The sequence below is a fragment of the Salvelinus sp. IW2-2015 genome, unplaced genomic scaffold (genome assembly GCF_002910315.2).
Source record: "Salvelinus sp. IW2-2015 unplaced genomic scaffold, ASM291031v2 Un_scaffold5073, whole genome shotgun sequence".
NCBI classification, from domain to species: Eukaryota; Metazoa; Chordata; class Actinopteri; order Salmoniformes; family Salmonidae; genus Salvelinus; species Salvelinus sp. IW2-2015.
Window position 1 is genome coordinate 8942 of NW_019946339.1, and position 9418 is coordinate 18359.

At 42.7% G+C, this 9418-nt stretch overlaps 1 long non-coding RNA gene across 1 annotated transcript; it reads right to left on the minus strand.

Annotated features, from left to right (window-relative positions):
• Positions 1-2638: 2638 nt before the first annotated feature.
• LOC112077937 (uncharacterized) lies at positions 2639-9094 on the minus strand. The gene is made up of 3 exons (XR_002895544.2): positions 8960-9094; positions 3063-3344; positions 2639-2765 (listed from the first exon to the last, which is right to left on the minus strand). It is a non-coding gene; the product is annotated as an uncharacterized lncRNA (long non-coding RNA).
• Between the last annotated feature and the right edge of the window lie 324 nt (positions 9095-9418).

Sequence of the window (9418 nt, forward strand, 5' to 3'; positions counted from 1 at the left end):
TGGTTATAGCTTTTCATCTGGTCAATGTTATACACATTTGAAGTGACAACATATCTAATCTCCTTTAGATATTATGAAGACAGAAGAGAACGGGGTCTTGCTGTCAGCAGTGTAATCCAAAGGGTTTTGTTAGAGGTGATGGGTGTGTCATATAGGTGAGAACCTCTGCCAGTGGAAATAAGATGAATGAACAACGACACACGCACGCACGCACCACCACGCACACACACACACACACACACACACAACACACACACACACACACACCACACACACACACACACACACACCACACACACACACACACACACACACACACACACCCACACACACACACACACACACACACAAACAAACAAGTGACTTCGATGATGTCATTGCAACTCTCTCTTTTCTCTCCTCCCCGTCTCTAACCCACACACAGCTTATGACTTTGCGGAGGGTTGACAAAATACTGTAAACCATTGCCCAGATGTCAAGTCTTGGTGCAGGCATTTGTACCAGAACATTCTGTGTTTTGTAGGAAACTAGGAAGAACAGAATAGCACTTTTCCACAAAGGGTGCAAAACCATAGCTTTTTTCACTTAGCCTGTATCTGTAACACATTTGCATTTTGTGTTTTTCCAAAATAAAACAATGAAAAACCTTGTTTCCATCAACACTGAATTCTCTCTGTGTATGTATGGTGTGTGCTCTTCTATCTTCAAACCAGGAGGAAAAGGCTTGTGTGTGTGTGTGTGTGTGTGTGTGTGTGTGCGTGTGCGTCGTCGTGTGCGCGTGGTGCATTTGTGTGTGTGAGTGTGTGTGTGAGCTGTGTGTGTGTATATCTCACATAACATTTGGGGTTCAAGTTAATGCTTGGAAACCTCAAACACCAGGAAACAACCAGAATAATACCAACACACTGCCAGACAGTGTTTCATCGCCTGATATGTTTCACACTATTCTCCTTCCTCCTATTCCCTGCCTGTAAAGGCCTCACAGAGGATCATCTTTTTAGACAGACCCATTTTCAACAAGATTCGCCCAATATAGCCCAGCATTGTATCAATTTACCTCAGATGGAGGACGTATTTTCTTAGTCACAGTTTGACAAGCGTCAGACACCTGGCTAGGTGCTGCACACAGATATGTAGAGAGGGAAGAGGGATGGAGAAAGCAAGGGAAGAATGAGAAGAGGCACATACCCATGCAAACACACAGGCTCTCCTCTTAACACACGGCGCTCTCCTCTTAACACACGCGTCTCTCCTCTTAACACAACGCGCTCTCCTCTTAAACACACGCGCTCTCCTCTTACACACACACGCTCTCCTCTTAACACACGCGCTCTTTCCTCTTAACACACGACGTCTCTCCTCTTAACACACGCGCTGCTTCCTCTACTTAACACACGCGCTCTCCTCTTAACACACGCGCTCTCCCTCTCTTAACACACGCGCTCTCCTCTTAACACACAGGCTCTCTCTTAACACACGCCTCATCCTCTTAAACACACGCGCTCTCCTCTTAACACACGCGCTCACCGCTCTCCTCTTAACACACGCGCTCTCCTGTGTACAGTTTTTTTGATTGCTTAAGCACGATTTTCAAAACAGGGCCCGTGTTTTTCAAAAACACTACACCACAATTAGCACAACCACACACACAATTAGCAAAACACTACACGATTTCCTTGCAAAATTAACACTCTTGTTAAAAACTATACACTTTCGTTTAAAAACCACACTTTGTTACTCATATGAAAACACACACGTTTCACATTACTATACTCTTTTGCACGAGTTTACACTTGCTGGGATAAACCTAAAACACTTTTAGAGCACTTCTACTTCCCTATGTTAGAGATAGGCTACTATTCAACCAAAGTACAAAATATAATGTCAATTCACCAAACACTAACAAGACCAATGTGGCAGGACTGAAGAAATCATTTATTTCTCAACACGCCCAAAATGTTGACATGGAATTCATTTAATCATGTAACCAAACGTCACTTTTACGTATGTAAGTTTAAAAAATTAAAATAAAAAAATAACTAGACATTGTCTCTTCGCCTAGTGGATCTGGCCAGAGAATTTCATCAACATCGCAGGCAATGTTGTTCATTAGCAAGACACCTTGGAAAGAAACGTCTTGAATACGAATCCATCCTTGCATTGCTGCTACCCTCCATGCTGTCACAGGCCTCCTCCATGGCTTGGATGAGGGGACCTCAGCCTGGAGACGGAGATCATATACTTCCACCCACCTGAGAAAACTCTTCTATAGGGTTGAGGAATGGAGATGATGGTGGAAGATATAGGACGGTGAAATGTGGATGTTGCTGAAACAGTTCTGAACCAGAGCAGAGCGGTGGAAAGACACATTGTCCCAGACAACAATGTATTGCATATGATCGATTTGATTTGCTGCTGTTATGTTGTGCAATTGGTCCAAGAATGTAAGTATGAGTGCTGTGTTGTTAGGGCCCATATGGACATGGCGGTGGAGGACCCCATTCTGTTTAAATGGCTGCACAGAGTGTTATATTACCCCCACGTTGCCCTGGGACATTGACTATAGCCCTGTGGCCAATGATGTTTCTTCCCTCCTTCGTGTTCTCATCAGGTTGAAAAATCTCTCTCTGACCAAGGACATTCACAACGGCTCTTTGTCCTATAACATGTCGGCCCTGACGCCTGGTTTTAGCCAGATTGAATCCAGCTTCATCAATGAAAATTAACTCATGAGGCTGTGCAGCTGCATCAAAGTCCAGGACTCTCTGTAACAGAAAATGCATACAGTGTACGTGAATATGTGTAACTCAAAACACAGGACTACAATGTCTACATTTTCACACAAGGATGGGGGTGGGGGGTGGGTTGGGTCAGACACATTCAGTCAAAAATAGAAGCTATTGGCAAGGCAGGTGCCCCCACAGACAACAGCCCCCACCCCACCCCCAGAATGGTGGCACCTGCCTAGGTCACTTACTGCTTGTCTGAATGTATCTATGCAGTGCCAATAGGACACAATCTACTGCCATTACTGTATTACAGTATACTACAGTGACACTTACTTGCACATAGTCATATCGAAGTTCTTTGACTCTAACACTGTTCCTCTCAAACAGAACCCTGTACAGCTGCTTCATCGTAAGTTGGTGTTGACGCAAGATGCAGCAGAGTGTCAACATACTGACACGGTTGATATTATGGAATGTTATGTGATCTGCGATGATTGGCTCTCGTAGTTGATGTAGGCGGATGGTGTTGTTTGCCAACACTAGATTGACAATGGCCAGTTCCTGTTCATGGTGAACAGACGTTGCCTTCCACCCTCAGGAGGTCATCTGGCAGTTCTGTAGAAAATGCAAGAATATGATGTCATTGGTTCAGTTCTTTTTTACATACTGTACTATCAACCTGTACACAGTAACATCAATACAGCGCTATACCTATTTTTTTGTTCACTGAGGAGCATAGACTTAATATTGTAGGATTACATTGGATTATACTGTGATGCAGAATGATGTGCAACAATTACATAGGTATAGTCTAATGTAGAAAGTTGAAGACATACAGTTGAAGTCGGAAGTTTACATACACGTTAACCAAATACATTTAAAATCAGTTTTTCCTAATTCCTGACATTTAATCCTAGTAAAAATTCCCTTCTTAGGCCAGTTAGGATCACCACTTTATTTTAAGAATGTGAAATGTCAGAATAATAGTAGAGAGAATTATTTATTTCAGCTTTAATTTCTTTCATCACATTCCCTGTGGGTCAGAAGTTTACATACACTCAATTAGTATTTGGTAGCATTGCCTTTAAATTGTTTAACTTTGGTCAAAGGTTTCGGGTGGCCTTCCACAAGCTTCCCACAATAAGTTGGGTGAATTTTGGCCCATTCCTCCTGACAGAGCTGGTGTAACTGAGTCAGGTTTGTAGGCCTGCTTGCTCGCACACACTTTTTCACGCCACAATGTTCTATGGGATTGAGGTCAGGGCTTTGTGATGGCCATTCCAATACTTGACTTTGTTGTCCTTAAGCCATTTTGCCACAACTTTGGAAGTATGCTTGGAGTCCATGGTCCATTTGGAAGAACATTTGTGATCAAGCTTTAACTTCCTGATGATATTTGAGATGTTGCTTCAATATATCCAATAATTTTCCATGCCATCTTATTTGTGAAGTTCACCAGTCTCTCCTGCAGCAAAGCACTCACACAACATGATGCTGGCCGCCCCGTGCTTCACTGTTGGGATGGTGTTCTTCGGCTGTCAAGCCTCCCCTTTTCCTCAAACATAATGATGGTCATTATGGCAAACTTCTATTTTTGTTCCATCAGACCAGAGGACATTTCTCAAAAAAGTACAATCTTTGTCCCCATGTGCAGTTTGCAAACCGTAGTCTGGCTTTTTTTTTTTTTTTTGGCGGTGTTGGAGCAGTGGCTTCTTCCTTGCTGAACGGCCTTTCAGGTATGTCCGATATAGGACTCGTTTTACTGTGGATGGTTACTTTTGTACCTGTTCCTCCAGCATCTTCACAAGGGCCTTTGCTGTTGTTCTGGGATTGATTGCACTTTTCGCACCAAAGACGTTCATCTCTCTAGGAACAGAACGCGCTCCTTCCTGAGCGTATAAGCTTCGGGTCCCATGGTGTTTTACTTGCGTACTATTGTTGTACAGATGAATGTGTTGGGAAATTTTCCAAGGATGAACCAGATTTGTGGTCTACATATTTTTTTCTGAGGTCTTGGTTGATTTCTTTGATTTTCCCATGATGTCAAAGCAAAGAGGTCTGAGTTTGAAGGTAGGCCTTGAAATACGCACAGGTACACCTCCAATTGACTCAAATTATGTCAATTAGCCTATCTAAAGCCATGACATAATTTTCTGGAATTTTCCAAGCTGTTTAATGACACAGTCAACTTAGTGTATGTAAACTTCTGACCCACTGGAATTGTGATACAGTGAATTATAAGTGAAATAATCTGTCTGTAAACAATTGTTGGAAAAATTACTTGTGTCATGCACAAAGTAGATGTCCTAACCGACATGCCAAAACTATAGTTTGTTAACAAGAAATTTGGGGAGTGGTTGAAAAACAAGTTTTTAAGTGTTTGTAAACTTCCGACTTCAACTGTACCTGTTCTCCAGTCTAAATGTCCGTATTGCGACTCCGTGTTGCGACTCAGGTTGGGATGGACTCAGGTTGGGCTGGACTTAGGTTGGGCTGGACTCTCTGCCCAGCCTCCCTCATCGTCAGGCCATGATTTATGACATGGTCCACCAAAGTGGCCCTAATGTTGTCGGAAATATGTCTCTGTCTATTGCCCGGTCCCGTTCTATGTTCTTGTCCTCGTCCTCCTCCTCCTCCCTCTTTTCCTCTTCCTCTCTCTCTCAGTGCCTCCATGTTTGCAAAGTTCTCACAAAAGAGGTGATCCGGCCTCCCGGGTGGCGCAGTGGTCTAGGGTACTGCATTGCAGCGCTAGCTGCGCCACCAGAGACTCTGGGTTCGCGCCCAGGCTCTGTCGCAGCCGGCCGCGACCGGGAGGTCTGTGGGGCGACGCACAATTGGCCTAGCGTCGTCCGGGTTAGGGAGGGTTTGGCCGGTAGGGATATCCTTGTCTCATCGCGCACCAGCGACTCCTGTGGCGGGCCGGGCGCAGTGCGCGCTAATCAAGGGAGCCAGGTGCACGGTGTTTCCTCCGACACATTGGTGCGGCTGGCTTCCGGGTTGGAGGCGCGCTGTGTTAAGAAGCAGTGCGGCTTGGTTGGGTTGTGTTTCGGAGGACGCATGGCTTTCGACCTTCGTCTCTCCCGAGCCTGTACGGGAGTTGTAGCGATGAGACAAGATAGTAATTACTAACAATTGGATACCACGGAAATTGGGGAGAAAAGGGAGTAAAAATAAATAAATAAATAAATAAAAAGAGGTGATCTTACCTGAGGTCTACTTGTAGTGCTGAGGCTCAGACTAACTGGTGTCATATGACTGTAGAAGTGTTTCATGTGTATGTGGGTGTTGCCAATTTCAGCTATGTTTTGCATTTTGAATAGAAGTATTTTCCCAATGATTGCAAGAGGTTTCATTCTTGAACGAAGTGTCTAATGTAAGTTTTGCATTGTATGTTTTGCAAGTGTGTTGCAAGTAAAGTGCAAAGCAGAAAATGTGTTTGTACTTTTGGTATCTTTGTTAAAGGCATGGTTACAAAAGTTAAGGCTTTGATGCTTTTGTCTAAGCATTCACTTTCAGTGTGTAAGCAATCGGCAAAAACTGTAAATATCGAGGGTCTAATTTTTGTGACATGATGACCGAAAGCTGAGCTGCCATTTGACAATAATAAATCATATTTGGTCCATAATAATGCCATCATGTAGGCTATAATCTCACTGTATCTGTGAGCTGTTGGCTAGAGTGCAGGTACCAAGACCAGAGTGGGCACATTCACTATATAATGCAACATGTTTAGTGACKAAACCATCAGCAGAGTTGAAAATGCAGTGGGAAACCAACTGAACTTGTCTTTTTTAGGCTGTATATGAGATTATCCCAACAMAAGTACTTTTTATATGCACGCACAGCCTGTGATGGACAACAAGTCAATTTGACGGAAACACATCTATGGTGAGAAAATTAGCATAGTGTTTTTATGCAGATTTAGAATATTCGCATTAAAATGTATCCCCAATAGGATGGAAACCTAGCTTGTTAAAGGCAATGACAAACGTAAGTCTATAGGAAAAAACACTTGGACAATGGTAAYTCATGTATTGTGTCATTTTGGAGTCAAATAAGAATAGAATATGTTTCTAAACACTTCTACATTAACGTGGGTGCTACCATAATTATGGATAGTCCTGAATGAACGGTGAATAATGATAAGTGAGAAATATCAATATTATGCATCTGTAACTTTCTCACTCATCATTAGCCACAATTCATACATTATTTACTATTAATTTCTATTGGGCACAAAWTAATCTTAAACACAACCAAAACAAACAGCAAATGCATCTAACGTGCTCGGAATATGGGATCAAATACTACATTTTTTACTACTTTAACACACAAATTGGTGAATTTGMCCCAATTCTTTTGGACCCATAAAATGGGGGGACAATGTACAAAAAGTGCTGTAATTTCTAAACGGTTCCCTCAAATTAAAGCTGACAGTCTGCACCTTAACCTCATKGTGATTGTAGTACAAAGAAWAAAATGTCCCAATACTTTTGGAGCTCACTGTACGTGGTAAAACTCCTTGACTGATCTTCAGGTTCAAGTCTTGAAATGATATCACACAGCAGTCAAATGTACTACACAAGCTGCTTTCCTCCATTAATTATAATCCACATAATAATTCACATTTCCTGTTGCTTCAAGATTATTTTCCTTCTGTAGCAACTGGCTCAAATTAAGATCCTACATCTGTAGAAGGAAACAACCTGAGAAATGGAGACTATATATGGCTGGCAGGTTTATTATGCAGGTACTAGGCTATACATAAGTGATTATGCAATACACTCACCCTCTCACACAGACATGTACACACCTTGACACATGGGCCTACGAGCATTCAGCCCAGTATCTCTGGCAGTCTTGAATAGGAGCAACATTAACTAGYTTGAAGGTCTCTTCCTCTGGCTAAATGACATCGTCCATTGGAAAACTGAAGCCTTCCATATCAGCAAACAGATTGGAATACATGACCACAGCCTAGCATAGCACAGCTAGCATTACACAAGTCTTACCACACCGCATACAGCCTATCATAGCACAGCTAACATTACACAAGCCTTACCACACTACATACAGCCTATCATAGCACAGCTAACATTACACAAGCCTTACCACACTACACAGCCTATCATAGCACAGCTAGCATTACACATGGCTTACCACACCACATAAAGAGTAGCAAAGCACAGCTAGATTAAACAAGCCTTACCACACTACATACAGCCTACCATAGCACAGCTAACATTAGACAAGCCTTACCACACTACATACAGCCTACCATAGCACAGCTAACATTACACAAGCTTTACCACACCGCATAAAGCCTGGCATAGCACAGCTAGCATTACATAAGCCTTACCACACTACATACAGCCTAGCATAGCACACAGCTGGCGTTACACAAGCCTTTATTATTTTGTGTATCTTGCATTTTACTAGGCCATTAGCTATCTTTTAATTCCGCTTAATGTTTTTACCTGTTTTTTAAGTATTTTTTTAATGGTTGCTCACAATGTAAAGCACTTTGTAATTTCTGTCTGTAAATGAACATCGCTCTACTTACTATTAGTGTAATTATTATTGTTATCATCATTATTAGCATAGCATTGTCACGTTCGACCTTAGTTCCTTTTTTATGTCTTTATTTTAGTTTGGTCAGGGCGTGAGTTGGGGGGGCATTCTATCATAGCACAGCTAACATTACACAAGCCTTACCACACTACATACAGCCTATCATAGCACAGCTACATTACACAAGCCTTACCACACTACATACAGCCTATCATAGCACAGCTAGCATTACACATGGCTTACCACACCACATAAAGAGTAGCAAAGCACAGCTAGCATTACACAAGCCTTACCACACTACATACAGCCTACCATAGCACAGCTAACATTACACAAGCTTTACCACACCGCATAAAGCCTGGCATAGCACAGCTAGCATTACATAAGCCTTACCACACTACATACAGCCTAGCATAGCACACAGCTAGCGTTACACAAGCCTTTATTATTTTGTGATCTTGCATTTTACTAGGCCATTAGCTATCTTTTTAATTCCCGCTTAATGTTTTTACCTATTTTTTAGTATTTTTTTAATGGTTGCTCACAATGTAAAGCACTTTGTAATTTCTGTCTGTAATTGAACATCGCTCTACTTACTATTAGTGTAATTATTATTGTTATCATCATTATTAGCATAGCATAGCTAGCATTACACTAACCTAGCACAGGAGTTCCTCTTCTTAATAGGAAAGGCGAAGAGGAAAGCGATCTCACACAGCAGGCACTGCTGCCAGTTACTGGGCGCCCTGAGGGCTACGTTAACTCACTACCTATCGCTGTGCCACCACGGCTCATCCTGCTGATATTAACAAGTGTTAATGTGTTGCAATGGCCTGGTATGGCTGTTGGGACATATGTACCCTGTGCCTGCCTTTCTGCTTGCCTGCCCCTGCCAACACACACACACACGCACGTGCACAGGTGAACACACACACACAACACACACAAAAAACACGTCTGTCGTGCCCTGAGTTAAACTGTTAGTGCTGACAGAGTGGAATGCCAGGGTCTGTGGCCATCAGGGAGAGAGAGCACGAGAGAGGCAGAGAGACAGAGTGGGAGAGGGACAGGGGGAGCAAGAGGGAGAGAGACAGAGAGGGGGGGAGGGAGGGAGAGAG